Genomic DNA, 17,530 nt, shown 5'->3' with positions numbered 1-17,530 from the left:
TTTGTTTGTGTGTGTTATGCAAAAATCACAATGCAGGAAAAAACGTGAAGCCAGCCAATTCTTCTCTCGATTTCTGCTCTGTTAACTCTGCCAGTTCAGCTCTCCCCTGCCTCCTGCAGGGGGGAAAGACATGAAGCCAGCCTTTAAACTTTAAACTTTAACTTTAAAGGTAAAGTTAAAGGAACCCCTGACTGTTAAGTCCACTCACGGATGACTCTGGGGTTGCAGTTCTCATCTTGCTTTACTGGCCAAGGGAGTTGGTGTTTGTCTGCAGACAGCTTCCGGGTTATGTGGCCAGCATGACTAAGCCGCTTCTGGTGAACCAGAACAGCGCACGGAAACACTGTTTACCTTCCCGCCGGAGCGGTACCTATTTATCTACTTGCACTTTGACGTGCTTTTGAACTGCTAGGTTGGCAGGAGTAGGGACCGAGTAACGGGAGCTCACCCCGTTGCGGGGATTTGAACCGCCGACCTTCCGATCAGCAAGCCCTAGGCTCTGTGGTTTAGACCACAGCGCCACCTGCGTCCCTTAGCCTCTACATAGTTCCATCCTTATTTCAGACATCATGATATATCAGTATATTGTGGTGTTGGAAACCAGCCCTAAACAGCAACAGTAACAACAAAATTGTACTATGGGCTCCTCTGAAAATCCTTACAAGTTTCATCTTCATCTTTTCATGTGCTGCAGCTTCTTAGCACTTTATATTGTATGCCTTGGTTTCTTTGAGAAGCCTGATTAGCGATGTTGCAGGGGTGCTTTTTAAGCTTTGTGTGAGCACTAATTGGTACCCTGGACTTGTACTAAAAATAGATTGACGTTTGAAACCAATCTAATATAGTGCAGCCAACACTGTGAGTCAATTCAGAACTCCTGGGGGAATAAAACAGATTTTTCCTAGAGTTCCCTCAAAACTCTTGTAATCGGTACAAACCAGCTGAGCCGTCTGAAGTTCACCCATCGCTGCTTCTGGTCTGTCACTTTCCTTGCAGACAACTTGTTTGACCTTGGCTTTGCCCCAAGAGTAAAAAAAAACCCCAGACTTCCAAATGCCTTGGCTTTCAGCTGGCAAATTTACATTCACTGTAATGGGCGGCATAAACTTGTCTTTCGCTTTTTGATGTTGGCAAACTCGAAGTGTCTAACCTGTTAAGGACTTGACTGTGATGTGTGATGTGTTGTGATGGGGGTGAAGCAATTTCGGCGGCGCCGTTAGCAGAAGCCCGGAAGAGTGCGAGCTGCCATTTCCCTCGCCCTCCTTCAGTTTGCATTTCAGAACCAGCCTTGGCTTTCGCTCTTCTGCAGGTAGACTTTTATGTGTGACTTTTTAATAAGGATACGATATAAAAAAATCCCTGCACCGTGGCCTGATCTCCGCAGAGAAATGTCATTGGCTTAGATATATTCAAGTATTATAGCACCTAAGTCTGCTTGATGCAATGCAGTGGGCTTTTTGATCTTTTTTCCCCCTTCTGCGCCAGAAGGAATGATTAAATAAAAGGGCAATGTGTTCCCTAAGTAGTGTTTTGATTTGCAGCGGATTGCTAAGAAGGGTCACCTCTTTGCTTAGCCTTGGGCAGAAATAACGTTTTGTTTTTCTCCTGATCAGTTAACGCTGCCCAAACCAGGGAAAGCAAAATTACTTTTGCACCTTTCGCTTTGTCTTATGGGAACCTGCAGCCTCATTCCTACTGCGGCGGTAGAAGTTCTTATAGACTGTAGCACCGCTTGTGTTTTGCAAGTATATAATCCTAGGTAGATGGAATCTGTAAACTGGAGAGCAATGCTTGAGCGGGAAGGAACTAACTAACCATTTTGCAAGCAAAGCTGTCATCAACCTGGTTCTCTCCAGATATGAAGACTTGGGCTAATCTTGAGGGACTGTGCTAAGAGATAAAAAAGCATATGTGAAAGTTTGTGTCTGGGCACAACTCGGAGGGTAGGTTTTAACCTTTCAAGGCCCTTAATGGTGTGGGGTCAGGTTTCCTGAGTTCATATTTAGAGGCCCTTTGGGTGTTCCTGCAATGTGATATTTGCTGGGTGGTTACTGCAGAGAGAGCCTTTTTGGTGGTGACACCCTGGCTGTGGCATGCCCTCTCCAAAGAGTTTCATGGGATCCCTCTTTTTGGTGGCAGGTTAAGACTTTTTATATTGTTGGCATTGGTTGAAAATTTACTTTTTTTAATCTATAAAAACATTTTATAAATATTTCAGTAAATGAATATATTACAATCATGCTATTCTTATAGAACTTACTATATTTCCCAGTTTCACTTTGTTGTAAGCTTGAGAGTGGGTGGTATTCAACTACTGTGTCCCATCAGTGCAAAATTTCCTCTTGGACTAAAGAAATCTCCCATCTTTCATACCTTTCATACTATTCTCGTATCTTTTCTAGAGAGTTAGGGAACCCCTATAGCAGAGTTACAAGCCGTGTTGGTCTGCCGTAGTCGAAACAAAATAAAAAAATTCCTTCCAGTAGCACCTTAGAGACCAACTAAGTTTGTTATTGGTATGAGCTTTCGTGTGCATGCGAAGTGTACCTTCGAATTCACTATTATTATTCTCCGCTGTGCTCCCCCCCTTTTTTAATGATGCATATACTGTATATTATGGTTCATATGGACATTGTTCTGTTGTTGTGGGCTGACTAGATGTCCTGATTATTGAGTGGCAAATAAATACTGTTAACACACAAACTGCTACCTCTTGAAAGTGCGGCTGTTAAACAGCTCATTGAAGAAAGTTGCTGTGGAGGAGATTCTAGGTCACAAGCAAACTTCACTTCTGGAAAGTGTAAATTTAGAAACTCATTAAATGGTGTCCTTGTTGGGTAGACATAGTTAGAACATCTTCAGGCTCTTGGGGAGGGGGTAGACTTTTATTTGATGTGGTGAGAGCGAAATCATGGGCCGTGGCAGAAATCTGGGGGTTTGGGGAAGAGTCCCTGTGAACTACAAAGGGTCTTGTTTCCACTGGATCGTCCTTTCCATTCCAAATTTCTTAATTTTCAAGCAGATGAGGATCATGGTTATAGAATCATAGAGTTGGAAGGGTCCACAGGGTTCCCCTAGACCAGGGGTCTGCAACCCGCGGCTCCGGAGCCGCATGTGGCTCTTTTACACCTTTGCCGCGGCTCCGGGGCGGATACTAGCGAGGGGAGGAGGCGCATTGTGCGCCCTGACACTCCCCACTGTGGCGGGCACTGTACTGGCTGTGATGTCGCATGGGGGCGGTGCGTGCATTAGTCACGCACCGTCCTGACGTCACCTTCCCGCCCGCCACATTGTAAGGGGCATGTACGCTGGTCACTGCATTGAAAGGGGGCATGTACGCTGGTCACTGTTTTGAAGGGTAGTGAAGAACACACACACACATACAAAAAGGTAACTTGTTAATTTAACGTTTATTTCTATGAGGAGGAGTAATTCTGAGGGGTCAAACAAAGAAATGATAAAAAAGTGACAAAAAAATTATTTTTATAATGACGAGTTTTGCAGCTCCCAGTTTTTTTTCCTTCAGAAACGGGTCCAAGTGGCTCTTTTTGTCTTAAAGGTTGCAGACCCCTGCCCTAGACCAACCCCCTGCACTGCAGGAATCTTTGCTCACCGTGGGGCTCAAACCCACAACCCTGAGATTAAGAGCTACCAACTGAGCTAAGTTGCCCTTTCTTGTACTTACCGTATTTTTCGCTCCATAAGACACACCTTTTTCCTCCTAAAAGGGAAAGGGAAATGTCTGTGCGTCTTATGGAGCGAATGTGTGGTCAGTCACTGGCTCCCTTTCTGGCCCAGGCCTCCATTGTTGAATGTTCTGCAGGCGGAGGCTGTTTGTTTCCCCAGTGACATGTGACTGGCTGACTAGATTATCTGTCTGGAAAGAAGCTGTAGAACTGTGAGTTGAAACCCAAAAGCAGGATTTTTTCCCCTTTGCAAACTAAGCTCAACAACTTTGAGCCGATCCTCAAAAAAGGGGCTTTCCCCCTTTGCAAAAGAAGCTGCAGAACTGTGAGCTGACCCCCCCCCCAAAACGGGGCTTTCCCCCTTTCCTCCTCTAAAAACTAGGTGTGTCTTATGGTCAGGTGCGTCTTATGGAGCGAAAAATACAGTAGTTGCTGAAATAGGGCTCTGTGGTGGTCATAAAGCGGTCATAAAACACTGGGGAAGTATTTGGCATGTTTGAAGGGTAGTAGTTATGAAAAGGTCCGGCTAAAAAATTGTGACATTGCTTGGCCAAAGGTCAGCCAGTGTGGTATAGTGGTTAAGAGCGGTGGACTCATAATCTGGTGAACCGGGTTCACTTCCCCGCTCCTCCACATGCAGCTGCTGTCGCACTTCTCTGAAGTCTCTCAGCCCCACTCACCTCACAGAGTGTTTGTTGTGGGGGTGGAAGGGAAAGCAGATTGTGGGCTGGTTTGAGACTCCTTAAGGGGAGTGAAAGGTGGGTTATCAAGTCCAAACTCCTCCTCCTCCTCCTCCTCCTCCTCCTCTTCTTCTTCCTCTTCCTCTTCCTCAGAACAGTATCATGAGGTGCCACAGGCAGACAGGGGAAGAATCTAGCCATCCTCCCTTCTCTTATTTCCAGCTTTCCCCTTGCATCAGTCTCTTGCCCCCTGCCCTCCAATTCCTTCCCCTTCACGCAAGGCTCTTCGGTGTGATGTTGTGAGCCAATGCGACTGTACAGAATCTTCGCAGACACGTCGAGAGGAAAGTGACAGCAACACAATCGGGTAAACTGCGTCTTCGAAGGAAGCAGAAGGTTGGCTTGGTGTTGCAAAAACATAGGGTGGTGGGGGGAGACGAGGATCAGCCTGCAGTTTGGAGGAAGTGGGTTGCTGAGGAGCAGATGCAAACCCTGGATGACATGGATGTTCCTTCAAATAGCAGCATCTGCATTTAGTTTAGCACAACACCGGAAATCCTGTTCAATTTGCCGTGGCCTGAGGCAAAGCATTGTGTTAATTTCTCTTCTGAATTATCATTAGCTTTTCATTCTCAGTAAATGGGGAATATATATGTATCCATTCATTTAGGTTTGCTGTGTTTCATACAGTTGTTATGTTACTTGGCTCAGGGTGTGAGTTAGTCTGGTGTAGTGGTTAAGAGCGGTGGACTCGTAATCTGGTGAACCGGGTTCGTGTCTCCGCTCCTCCACATGCAGCTGCTGGGTGACCTTGGGCCAGTCACACTTCTCTGAAGTCTCTCAGCCTCGCTCACCTTAGAGTGTTTGTTGTGGGGGAGGAAGGGAAAGGAGAATGTTAGCCGCTTTGGGACGCCTTCGGGTAGTGATAAAGCGGGATATCAAATCCAAACTCTTTTTCTCTTCTTCTTTTGTCACTCCTGGTCCAATGAATGAGATAGATTCTCTAAAACGAGTTTTTCATCCTCACGCTTCACAATGGCTTTCCCCACAAATCCTCTTTGACATTACACTGCGTGTCATTCAGTCTGAGGGGTTATTGAGTGAATCTATTTCCAGTCCAACTTACTTTCCCGTGGGTTTTTCCATGAGCCCATCCTGCACTAATCCACTTCCCCCCCTTCAAAATATGCATGAAAATCCACATATTATAACTGTACATTTTTCATGTTTTGTAATTTCATAGTTAGGGATTAAGGAGGAATTCAGTGCACATTTAAAGGCATAGCCTAATTCACACTTTCTGAAAAAATAGTGTACCAAAACACAGCCGCACTTCAAAATGTACGCTCCAAATCTTGCAGTGCAGTTTTCCAGCCAATATATAAATACATTATCTAGGTTAAAGTGTGCATAAAAATGTATCTATTAGTTAGGCATAAGAAAATGTATTAGGGAAAATTGCTTTGTAAATATGTGTGTTTTGGGCAGAATTGCATGTAATTTACATTAGAATTGCATATGTTTACATTAGGAGAAATTTGCACTAAAATGCTGGTGAATTTTCAATAGGTCTTTAATCCACCCCCCCACCCCCCAAGTGATGCAGAAATGTGGAAAACTGAACTTAAAGCTGAGAGGAACAATTGTCCATTCCTTCTCATAGTTCAGTGGTACCTTGGGTTACATACATACACTTCAGATTACACACGCTTCAGGTTACAGAAATAGTACCTTGGGTTAAGAACTTTGCTTCAGGATGAGAACAGAAATCGTGCGGCGGCCCGGCGGCAGAAGGAGGCCCTATTAGCTAAAGTGGTGCTTCAGGTTAAGAACAGTTTCAGGTTAAGAACGGACCTCCGGAATGAATTAAGTACACAACCAGAGGTACCACTGTATTGTGAACCCGAATCTATTCCTCCTTGCCATGAAACAGCTGAAGTTTTTAATCACAGATTGAAATCTCGCTCAGCTGAACAAAGAAATACAGTGTGGTTTGGGACATGATGCTCAGAACGGCATTTGAACCCCTCTTGCATTTTGGGAGTCGCGTGTGAGAGTGCTGTTAATGCGAGAGAGAATCATGAAGAAAATGCAAAATTACATCCCAGTTTGCTTGTGTGCACTCTTACCCAGACAGATCAGGTCCATTGGCCATTAAGGTGGCCAACTAACTTTCTCCTCAGAGGCTGGAAGACAACAGCTCATGAGGGCGCAATTCTGGTGGAAACAGGAAAGAGAGCGAGAGAAAAGAAATTGGTGAAGGAAGAAGGCGTTGACAGATTGCATGGGCAGACTTCAGACTTGCAGAAATCTAGTTTATTTTTCAAGTGGAACCCAGAGGTATGCCAGCTCGAGCCAGGGTGCAGACCAGTAGTTCAGCCAGCCAAATATTTGTTAAGAATTAAAAAAGAGGGTCACTCTGAGCACATGCTAGGAAATTTGTGGTCGGTACCAAATCCAAGCTGACGGATCCATAGGAACCAACTCCTAGCGGCTGAAGGGTCTTCGAGCCCCCTAATAAAATATTAGAGGGGGCTGGGGCTCCCCAAAGTTGATGGGCATTGCCATTCAAATGGTGTGCCTGCACCCCATCATGTGATCAATTATGTGGGGGTTTACCTGCCCTTCCCAATATTTTTTTCCAAGGTGAAACCCCTGCACAGATCCATTAAAAAGTCCGCTCCATGTTTTCTGTTAAGTGTTCTTTCTCACCAATTTTTCTGGAGGGAAAGCTTTTTGTGCTGTTACTGCTGTAAGGTAAAGGTAAAGGTAAAGTGACCCCTGACCATTAGGTCCAGTCATGACCGACTCTGGGGTTGCGGCGCTCATCTCGCTTTATTGGCCGAGGGAGCCGGCGTACAGCTTCCGGGTCATGTGGCCAGCATGACTAAGCCGCTTCTGGCGAACCAGAGCAGTGCATGGAAACGCCGTTTACCTTCCCACTGGAGTGGTACCTATTTATCTACTTGCACTTTGATGTTCTTTCGAACTGCTAGGTGGGCAGGAGCTGGGACCGAGCAACGGGAGCTCACCCTGTCGTGGGGATTCGAACTGCCGACCTTCTGATCCGCAAGCCCTTGGCTCTGTGGTTTAACCCACAGCGCTACCCGCGTCCCTTGTTACTGCTGTTGTTTAAGGCAACTGGGAGTTGCAAACTCTTTTCTGGTTTGCTTCAAATTGCCCAGAGATCTATCAGCAGATCCCGATTTACCGCTGCTGTCCTTTCTCATTTGAAGAAAAATGACATTTCCCTTCCCGTTTGTATCCAGAATAGTGAGATGGTTTGTCTTTCCGGGTGGGAGGTACTTTGGCTGTCCTGTTCATGGTCAAAGGTCAATGAGTAATTGAAGCTCACACAGCTCGGTTGCTGAAATTACTATCATTGCCTCTATTAAACCTGAATTGTCCCTAGTACAGATTGTTGCAATAGGAGGTGGCAACGTTAGGATTATAGAAACAGAGTACCGAAAAGAAGAAGAAAACAGTTGTGTGTGTGTTTTTTTTGTGTGGGGAGAATCTTTGCATTATAAGACCTGTTCCAATTGTTGTTTCTGTTTAGTCATTTAGTTGTGTCCGACTCTTTGTGACCCCATGGACCAGAGCACGCCAGGCACTCCTGTCTTCCAATGCCTCCCGCAGTTTGGTCAAACTCATGCTGGTAGCTTCAAGAACACTGTCCCACCATCTCGTCCTCTGTCGTCCCCTTCTCCTTGTGCCCTCAATCTTTCTCAACATCAGGGTCTTTTCCAAGGAGTCTTCTCTTCTCATGAGGTGACCAAAGTATTGGAGCCTCAGCTTCACGATCTGTCCTTCCAATGAGTACTCAGGGCTGATTTCCTTCTGAATGGATAAGTTTGATCTTCTTGCAGTCCATGGGACTCTCAAGAGTCTCCTCCAGCACCATAATTCAAAAGCATCAATTCTTCAGCAATCAGCTTTCTTTATGGTCCAGCTCTCACTTCCATACATCACTACTGGGAAAACCATAGCTTTAACTATACGGACCTTTGTTGGCAAGGTGATGTCTCTGCTTTTTAAGATGCTGTCTAGGTCTGTCATTGAGAAACAGAGTACCAAAAAGAAGAAGAAAATGGCTGTGTGTTTTTTTGTGGGGGGAGAATCTTTGCATTACAAGACCTGTTCCAAAGGTTGTTGCAATTGTGGGAAGTCACTATTCATTTCAATGAAAGTTGGGTCATGCCCTAACCAGGCCCAGCCGGGCCCATTCCTCAAGTTCTATTAAGCATCCAGACACCTGAATATGAAATACACTCTGCGAAGCATCTGTCTAGCAATTATAGGAAAGGCAAATTACGGACCACGTTCAGAAACAGGCAGGCAATTCTTCGACTTGTCAGCTGTGGATGATGGTGCAGCCTTGCTTCTCTGTATTCGTTGAGCATAACTAGAATTCCCTGCCTATCTAGCCCAGCTTCCTGCTCTCACAGTGGCCAGCTAAGATGGCTCTGAGAAGGCTACAAGCAGGACATAAGTCCCATAGCCCTCTCGCTGCCCACGTTCCCCCGAAAGCTGTTTCCAATTTTGGATGTAACAGAACCATAAAACTGGTCACCCCTGAAGCCAAACATTGCTCATGCATTAATGTACATGACTCATACTCTCCAAGTGTACCATTTTAACCAGGACATCACTGGCTCCCAGTACATTTTCGAGCACAATTCGAAGTGTTGGTGCTGACCTTTAAAACCCTAAATGGCCTCGGTCCAGTACAGTGGTGCCTCGCAAGACGAAAAGAATCCATTCTGTGATTCTCTTCGTCTAGCGGTTTTTTCCGTCTTGCGAAGCAAGCCCATTGAAGGATTAGCGGATTAGCGCTATTAGTGGCTTTTAGAGGCTTTTAGAGGCTTATCTGCTGATCGGATCAGCTGTTAAGCGGCTTAGCGGCTTAGAAAAAGGGGGGGGGAGGGGAAAAAACCAGCAGGAACTCGCAAGACATTGTCGTCTTGCAAAGCAAGCCCATAGGAGATTCATTTTGTGAAGCACCTCCAAAACGGAAAACTCTTTTGTCTAGCGAGTTTTCCGTCTTGCGAGGCATTCGTCTTGCGGGGCACCATTGTATACCTGAAGGAGCGTCTCCACCCCCATTATTCTGCCCAGACATTGAGATCCAGCGCTGAGGGCCTTCTGGCGGTTCCCTCCCTGTGAGAAGCCAAGTTACAGGGAACCAGGCAGAAGGCCTTCTCGGTAGTGGCACCTGCCCTGTGGAACGCCCTCCTACCAGATGTCAAAGAGAAAAGCAACTACCAGACTTTTAGAAGACATCTGAAGGCAGCCCTGTGTAGGGAAGCTTTTAATGTTTAATAGGTTATTGTGTTTTAATATTTTGTTGGAATATGGTCTCGGCGGCTGCTCCCAGTCACCAGTCTAGCTGCCGCATTCTGGATTAGTTGTAGTTTCCGAGTCACCTTCAAAGGTAGCCCCACATAGAGCGCATTGCAGTAGAACAAGCGAGAGATAACTAGAGCATGCACCACTCTGGCGAGACAGTCCGCGGGCAGGTAGGGTCATTATAATGTACTAGATGACCCTTGTGTTCCCTTCCAACGCTACAATTCCGTGATTCTGTGACTCACCAGGGCCTGTTTGCATCACTTTAATTCACTCCTGTTTACCTAGAAAATGATGATTAGAAAACGTAGCGTGCTACAGTGGGGGATGCCATTATGGTGAGGCCAAATCACATCCCCTGCCTTAGAGGCTGGACCACCCACTCTCATTGAGTAGGAACTCTGGCGAAGAAGGAGCACGTCTCTCTGCATGTATTGCATTGTGCTCCCCGCTTGACAGATCCTTGCAATATATTAGCATCCACTCTCCGTTCCTGTTTTCACGCTAGCAAATGCTAAAGAGGAATGACAGTATAAATACAGAGGCATTTGATTGACAGTGCTGTTGACAAGGAATTTGCTGGAATGAAGATGATATGTGGAAACTTCACTTAGGATTTTAAAGCACAAATTGGATGTTAAAACTTCACTCATGGAGCCCATCATTCAAAAGCTGGTTTGGGATTTTTTATTTTGTTTTGTTTTGTTTCTCTTTAGATTGATTGCCCTCTTAATCTTTACAGTCATCACAATAACATTTTCATCTTTTGAACATTTACATGGGAACATTTCCTCTACGTGAGTCCCCCACCCCTACCCCAAAACACTAAAATTTAGTTTGTATTGAATCGGCAAACACATCCGAGAGTGTATTGCTTTTTTGACAGCAAATCATCACGTCCGAAGAAAAGGTCATGCTTGTTTATCGAGCAGTTGTGCAAACATTCAAAGGGGATGGAGACACAACTGCCCGCTACTCTTGGAAATCGCTTCTGGGAAATTTATATTCTAGACCAGAGAGATGGAATTCTGTGATCAGCAAATGCAAATTTGGGAACTGATTATTATTATTTTGAAAATTTGCAACGACTGTATAGAGGCAGAGGACTACAAACTGCAACCCATAAGGATGGGGATGAATTGTAGGGAAAAGAAACCCTGAATACTTAAAAGGCTTCAGTGCACATTATTGGAGAAAGATGATTGCTGCGTTCTCGAACCCTGGATGCCAAAGTTTCAATAACCAAATCACATGGGACAAATAGATCGCAGTGGACATCACATGCACATGAGTGCTCTGCTCTGGTGGCTGATGCAAAGATTTGCCACATAGCTAATGCTGACCCCTTTGTTTTTCTTTGGTTTATTACTTTTATGCCCCACCTTTCCTCGAAGGAGCTCGAGGCGGCATACATGGTTTTCCATCTCTGCATTTTACCTATGTAACAACCCAGGAGGTAGGTTAGGCTGAGAGACAGTAGCTGCCCAATGTCACCCATTAGGGTTCATGGCTGAGTGGGGACTAGAACCCTGGTCTCTGTGGTCTTAGTCCAGTGCTCTAACTGTCAGGAGTTCAGCCTATGCTCGGGTAGGACCCTGGCAGAGACACATGTTCCCTCCCTCCTGGTCGATCGTTCGGGAGCCTGTATACCTGAAGGAGCGTCTCCACCCCCATCGTTCAGCCCGGACACTGAGATCCAGCACCGAGGGCCTTCTGGCGGTTCCCTCATTGCGAGAAGTGAGGTTACAGGGAACCAGACAGAGGGCCTTCTCGGTAGTGGCGTCCGCCCTGTGGAATGCCCTCCCTTCAGATGTCAAGGCGATAAACAACTATTTTACTTTTAAAAGACATCTGAAGGCAGGGAAGTTTTTAATATTTAATGCTGTATTGTTTTTAACACTTGATTGGAAGCCACCCAGAGTGGCTGGGGAAACTCAGTCAGATGGGCGGGGTGTGTGTGTGTGTGTGTGTGTGTGTATACACAGACACCCCGACTCTTACACGGGAAGACACCCGAAGACACCAAAACCTGCATATATATATATATATATATATATATATATATATATATATATATATATATATATATATATATATATTAGCTTTCTTCAGCCCGAACATCACAGAGACTGATGTCAACCAACACCAGCACACTTAGGGATCTGCAGAGTTTGCGCATCATGCGTGACAGACCTCAGCAAATCAGCATTTTGGCTAATCTACTTTATTTACATATAAACACACACGGAGCACTGCAACATGGCTCCCTCTCTCTCTAGCATCAGACAGCAAAGAGAGAAAGAACAAAGGACAATAGTCCCACTTCACGGAACACAGTAACATAAACATCCTGTCTCCGTCACTTCCCACTCTGTGGAGTCAAAACATACCACTTCATGTGATAGACAAAAATCCCATGACTGCAATCATAGATCAGGAATTCTAACACTAACCACTACACCTCACTGGCTCCCTTTGGATATCTCAGCTGAAGGCAAGGGGAAGGGATACACAATTTAATATATAAATCAGTTTCTGCTTTAGAATGCATCTGCCTGTCATCTTAGGAAGCGGCTGTCAGACCATTGGTACACCCCGCAGCTGGGGGCGGGGCGAGCCGCCCATGGGGGCGGGGTGAGCTGCGTGGAGCCTCTCCGCCGCCTCCCCCTCAGCTGTAGGGCGGCTGAGGGAGAGGCGATGGACAGATGCAAGCCCCACGCTGCTGTTTCAGGCAGCGCAGAGCCTGCAAGCGCCCAAACCACCACATCACTCCCAGGAGAGATGCGTGGCTCGGGCACGCTGCAGGTCCCGTGGTAAATGCCAGCCCCCACGGTGTGGCGCCCAGTGCCAGCCGTGTTCCGTTCCGTTTCTTGACTGAACTAAAAAGTTTCATGAGCCCACTTTTAAAAAAACACTCATATTTTTATATTTTTTTATATGTACAATTTTGTTAGTTTTTTTAGCATATCATCTGCAACAATCATATAACATAATTTCTTATCATATACAATATTTTAGACTTCCATCAACACCCCTGATGATTTTCCGTTCCTTATCACTTATTCTGCATTTCTTAATTTCTCTATTACTCTTAATTATCATTAACTAATAGTTCTCCTCATAATCCTTCTTGCAATATTTCAAATACAGTAGTACCTCAAGTTAAGAACTTAATTAGTTCTAGAGGTCCGTTCTTAACCTGAAACTGTTCCTAACCTGAAGCACCACTTTAGCTAATGGGGCCTCCTGCTGCCACCGTGCCGCTGCTACATGATTTCTGTTCTCGTCCTGAAGCAAAGTTCTTAACCCGAGGTACTATTTCTGGGTTAGCGGAGTCTGTAACCTAAAGCATATGTAACCTGAAGCGTATGTAACCCGAGGTACCACTGTAATCATCCTTACAAACCTTCTTGCAATCCTACTAGTGTGATCTGTTCATTACAATTACTTTTCGAATAGTTCATATATTTACTCCAGTCTTCTAAGAATCTCTAGTCCCGCAGGTTTCAAATCCTTCCTGTTAATTTATCCAATTCTTCATAGTCCAAAAAACCTCATATTTTTATCACCCCCCTCAGTGATGACACCCAGGGCAGCCCGCACCCACCACAACCCCTTCCTCTGCCACTGGATACACCTTGATCAGCAAAGTGCTGTTGCATTCATGTGCAGCTTCCAGGCTTCCCATAGGCATCTGTTTGGCCACTGTGAGAAAAAAAGGCTGGAGCAGATGGATACTTGGCCTGCTTCTTGAGTTCTTATGTTCCATGGGTGGTTGGTTAGTAGTTGGCTGGGAGAAATGGAGAACAGTTTGGAGACCAATATGTTGAGTGTATGACTCTGCAGACCATTGTTCCATCCAGATCCACTCTGTTTGCTATGAAAGACAGCAGCTCTCCAGCGTATATCAGGTTAAGAAAAACCTCTGCCTTGCCACCATGAGTCTTTCAGTGGAGATGCTGAGATTTGAATCCAAGACCCGCTTCATGTGAAACATGGCTCTGCCACTGGACTCTTACTCCTTCCTGAAGTCTATTCCCAGCAAAGTCACGACAACTTCCACCAGAAGCCATATTTTTCAGGCATCTTTTGTTTCCTTCATTTAATAAGTGGCAAACTGCAGATGGTGACAGCAGTCACGAAATTGAAAGACGCCTGCTTCTTGGGAGAAAAGCAATGACAAACCTAGACAGCATCTTAAAAAGCAGAGACATCACCTTGCCAACAAAGGTCCGTATAGTTAAAGCTATGGTTTTCCCAGTAGTGATGTATGGAATTGAGAGCTGGACCATAAAGAAGGCTGATTGCCGAAGAATTGATGCTTTTGAATAACAGTGCTGGAGGAGACTCTTGAGAGTCTCATGGACTGCAAGAAGATCAAACCTCTCCATTCTGAAAGAAATCAGCCATGAGAGCTCACTGGAAGGACATATCCTGAAGCTGAGGGTCCAATACTTTGGCCACCTCATGAGAAGAGAAGACTCCCTGGAAAAGACCCTGATGTTGGGAAAGATTGAGGGCACAAGGAGAAGGGGACAACAGAGGACGAGATGGTTGGACAGTGTTCTCGAAGCGACGAACATGAGTTTGACCAAACTGGGGGAGGCAGTGGAAGACAGGAGTGCCTGGCGCGCTCTGGTCCACGGAGTCATGAAGAGTCGGACACGACTAAATGACTAAACGACAACAAAAGTAGAGTAGTTAATAATGAGCAAGAGATATTCTTTATCTATGTATCATGGCTTGTATTGAAAAACTTTTTTCTTGGAGTTACGAATCTTTTTGTTTCCTCACCCCTGTCCCGTTACCAGCCCAGCGGTGCAACCCGATTCTTTCCTCTTCCAAGTCGTCAGATTCTCTATTTAATACAGGCCTGGCTTATAGAGCTTTTAAACCGGTTATAAAGATCTGAAGAACTGACATTTTGAGCAAGCGCTGCCTTTTTTTATAGGCTGTGAACAAAAGGGCTAGAACAAATGCTCCGAAAGATGTATTGTGAAGGGGATCTTACAGTTGAGAAAACATGACATTCAGCAAAGCAAGGCTTTTGTAGAGGGGAAAAAAGAAAGCACTGGTAATTTCCTCCTGGGATGATAAATGTAAGTGAAGGTTTACAAGGGCTTTTACCAATTGTAGGAAAGTCTACTTACCCCCCCCCCTTTAGAGAGAAATAATATGCTCTGGATAGGGACGCAGGTGGCGCTGTGGGTAAAAGCCTCAGCGCCTAGGGCTTGCCGATCGAAAGGTCGGCGGTTCGAATCCCTGCGGCGGGGTGCGCTCCCGTCGTTCGGTCCCAGCGCCTGCCAACCTAGCAGTTCGAAAGCACCTCCGGGTGCAAGTAGATAAATAGGGACCGCTTACAAGCGGGAAGGTAAACGGCGTTTCCGTGTGCGGCTCTGGCTCGCCAGAGCAGCGATGTCACGCTGGCCACGTGACCCGGAAGTGTCTTCGGACAGCGCTGGCCCACGGCCTCTTGAGTGAGATGGGCGCACAACCCTAGAGTCTGGCAAGACTGGCCCGTACGGGCAGGGGTACCTTTACCTTTACCTTTAATATGCTCTGGAGGGTCTTCCAATATGCTTTTGAGGGGACATGGAGGGCTGGAGAGGACAGAAGAGGGAGAGAGCCAGTGTGGTGTAGTGGTTAAGAGTGGTAGACTCGTAATCTGGTGAACCGGGTTCGCTTCCCCGCTCCTCCACATGCAGCTGCTGGGTGACCCTGGGCCAGTCACACTTCTTTGAAGTCTCTCAGCCCCACTCATCTCACAGAGTGTTTGCCATCAAGCTCACCCCCAAGCTTGATGGCAGTGGCACTGATGGGGGACATCATCGGATCAAATCAGAAACTGAGATGGCATTCATAATTCCGGGGCTGTCTCTGGAAAATAGGGACGCTCGGAGCTTATGATTTCATCCTCTCCAGTGTGCCAGTAAAAATGAAAGGAAAGTCCCACCCGATGTCTGGTTTGGTGATGGCATGGGCCAGGGCCTTTGTCTGCAAAGGGTGAACTCTTCATGTTACACAAAGCAATGTTCAGCCCCCAAAGCACGGAAGCCCCCTGATGTTAAACAGAATAAGCACCACGGATAGAATATTTCCCAGAATCCTCTGCCTCACCAAGGGGTTCCACGGTGGACAGTATGATTCCTCAGCGGGGGAAACAGTTGCTTGAAGTAGAAACTTTGAAAATTTAAACACCAGTGCTTTAAATAAATGAGATTTGGGTGGTATTGGTGTTGGAACAGATCAGGGAAGAAATTGATGTCTAAACCTATAATTAATAATTGGCAACAGTGAACAGGAGCCATTTACTCAAGAGCCTGCCAGCAATATGGACACTGAAGAATAATGAGAGAATCTTGGCTCTTGGAAGATGCTAATTAGGTTACATCTATGCTGTGTCAGATTTTCTTCTTATTTTTTTTTTTAAAATGGCTTGACCTATTTCAGAGAGAACAGAATGAGTCAGGGCAAATCTTATCCCTCTGGGCAAACAGCTAGAAATGTGGGTAAAAAAAAAGAGAGAGAAGGAAAAAAAACCTACACAAATATTTGCACTTGTTCTGAATGCAGGATAAAATACAATATGGAGCAGGGGAGGCAGGTTGGCTGGTTGCCATTGGGGCTGGTGGAGCTGAAGATGTGGAGACCAGAGCCTGGCAGAGCCAACTAACTCCAATTGTGTCCCTATCTCCCTCTCTGATTTCTAGAATTGGAAGGGACCCCAAGGTCATCTAGTCCAACCCCCTGCAATGCAGGAATCTCATCTAACGCATCCATGACAGGTGGTTATCCAACCTCTGCTTAAAAACCTTCAACAAAGGAGAGTCCACAACCTCCTGAGAGACAGTCTCCTCTTTTCCAGGCTAAACACACTCAACTCTTTCAACCCTTCTTTATAAGGCTTGGTTTCCAAGACCCTTGATCGTCTTGGGTACTCTTCTCAGCGTATATTCCATCTTGTCAATATCTTCCTTAAATTGTGGTGCCCAGAATTGGACACAGTACTCCAGGTGTGATCTGACCAAGGCAGAATAGAGCAGGGCTGGTACTTCCCTTGATCAGACACTAGACTTCTGTTGATGCAGCCTAGAATAGTGTTAGCTTTTCTTTTCTTTTCTTTTTTTGCTGCATCATGTGGTTGACTCATGTCAAACTTCACCAGCCACTCTGGGCAGCTTTCAACAAAATACTAAAATACAGTAATGCATCAAACATTAAAAGCTTCCCTAAACAGGGCTGCCTTCAGATGTCTTCTAAAAGTCTGGTAGTTGTTGTTCTCTTTGACATCTGGTGGGAGGGCTTTCCACAGGGCGGCTGCCACTACTGAGAAGGCCCTCTGCCTGGTTCCCTGTAACTTGGCTTCTCACAGTGAGGGAACCGCCAGAAGGCTCTCGGTGCTGGACCTCAGTGTCCGGGTAGAACGATGGGGGTGGAGAAAGGTCTAAGGAGTAATCCCTGCAGAAATCCAGAGTCCTTAAGACAGTTGGATGGTGCCTTGTATACTTCCTTCTGGCAACTCCTGGTGCCAAGCATATTGCTGTTCTTTCCTTTGGACCACATCAGCCAGGCCAAGGGGGAGGTCTTGTTGTCTGGGTGGCCCAGGACTTCCATACACACTGTCCAGGCTTGCACCCCGGAGAGGTCACAGTTTGACTTCACTCCCAGAGATGCACTCCATTGTCTCACGAGACAGACAGATGCCAGCAACAATTAAGGTGAATAGGTGAAGCAATTTAGCCTGCCGGTGCAAGAGCAGGAGGAAAAGGGCAGACTGCAAAAGGTCTGTTTCTAGGTAATAGGGATAGGATTTTG

General features: G+C 45.9%; 1 protein-coding gene across 7 annotated transcripts in view; it reads left to right on the top strand.

Annotated features, from left to right (window-relative positions):
* Window positions 1–17,530, top strand: part of CCDC85A (coiled-coil domain containing 85A) — a 156,760-nt gene that overhangs the window by 77,328 nt on the left and 61,902 nt on the right. The window lies entirely within an intron of this gene.

The sequence above is a fragment of the Podarcis vaucheri genome, assembly GCF_965113315.1.
Source record: "Podarcis vaucheri genome assembly, chromosome: 3".
Classification (NCBI taxonomy): domain Eukaryota; kingdom Metazoa; phylum Chordata; class Lepidosauria; order Squamata; family Lacertidae; genus Podarcis; species Podarcis vaucheri.
The sequence above is the reverse complement of the archived record's forward strand: the minus strand, read 5'-3'. Positions and strand labels throughout refer to the sequence as shown.